At 34.3% G+C, this 647-nt stretch overlaps 1 protein-coding gene across 1 annotated transcript in view; it reads left to right on the forward strand.

Annotated features, from left to right (window-relative positions):
- Window positions 1-647, forward strand: part of CENPC (centromere protein C) — a 105,556-nt gene that overhangs the window by 36,920 nt on the left and 67,989 nt on the right. The gene's annotated exons all lie outside the window — the stretch shown is intronic.

Below are 647 nucleotides of genomic sequence, written 5' to 3' on the forward strand. Positions count from 1 at the left end.
ATCTTTTCATTGACACAAATTTTAATTGAAATTTTGCCTGACCTATAAGGAGAGGTAGTTTCTTACCAGGAAGTCACCGCCAAAGCCATCCTTTAGTAGATAGTAAATTAGAGGTGAAAGAAAATGAATTTATTCAGTTCTCATTGCTTCTGCTCATCAATACTTTCTAGTTTGTGTGATATCAAAGAGTGAAGACATGGCAGTATTTAGAAATAGAATTATTTCAGGATGCCTATATGTCACTATCATAGGTTTTAAATCTTTTTTGTGACAATAAAAGGGTAGTCCTAAAATGAATGTTAATATGTTCTTTCCTACCTAAAAACTTCCATTGGTTCTATAATGTCCATATCATGATTTGCAGCCCTGACTATACATTAGAATTACCTAGAATTAATGGCAGTCAGGGTTGAGAACCACTGGTCTATAGAATAAACTTCAGATTTGTCAGCTGATATTTAAGGGCTTCACTTTCTGTAGTTTGCTGTTTCTACCCACACATACTTGTGGTTGTCTGCTTTGTCATACCTTTTTCCCTTGTCATCTGCCAATCTCCATTTTCTTTTAAGGTACATGCTAGGCATCTAGGTTTTTCTAAGTTCCACTTTACTGTTTTTTAAGTAGTTTCTTACCTCATATTGTAGCAT

The sequence above is a fragment of the Propithecus coquereli genome, unplaced genomic scaffold, assembly GCF_000956105.1.
Source record: "Propithecus coquereli isolate 6110/MARCELLA unplaced genomic scaffold, Pcoq_1.0 Scaffold230, whole genome shotgun sequence".
NCBI lineage: Eukaryota > Metazoa > Chordata > Mammalia > Primates > Indriidae > Propithecus > Propithecus coquereli.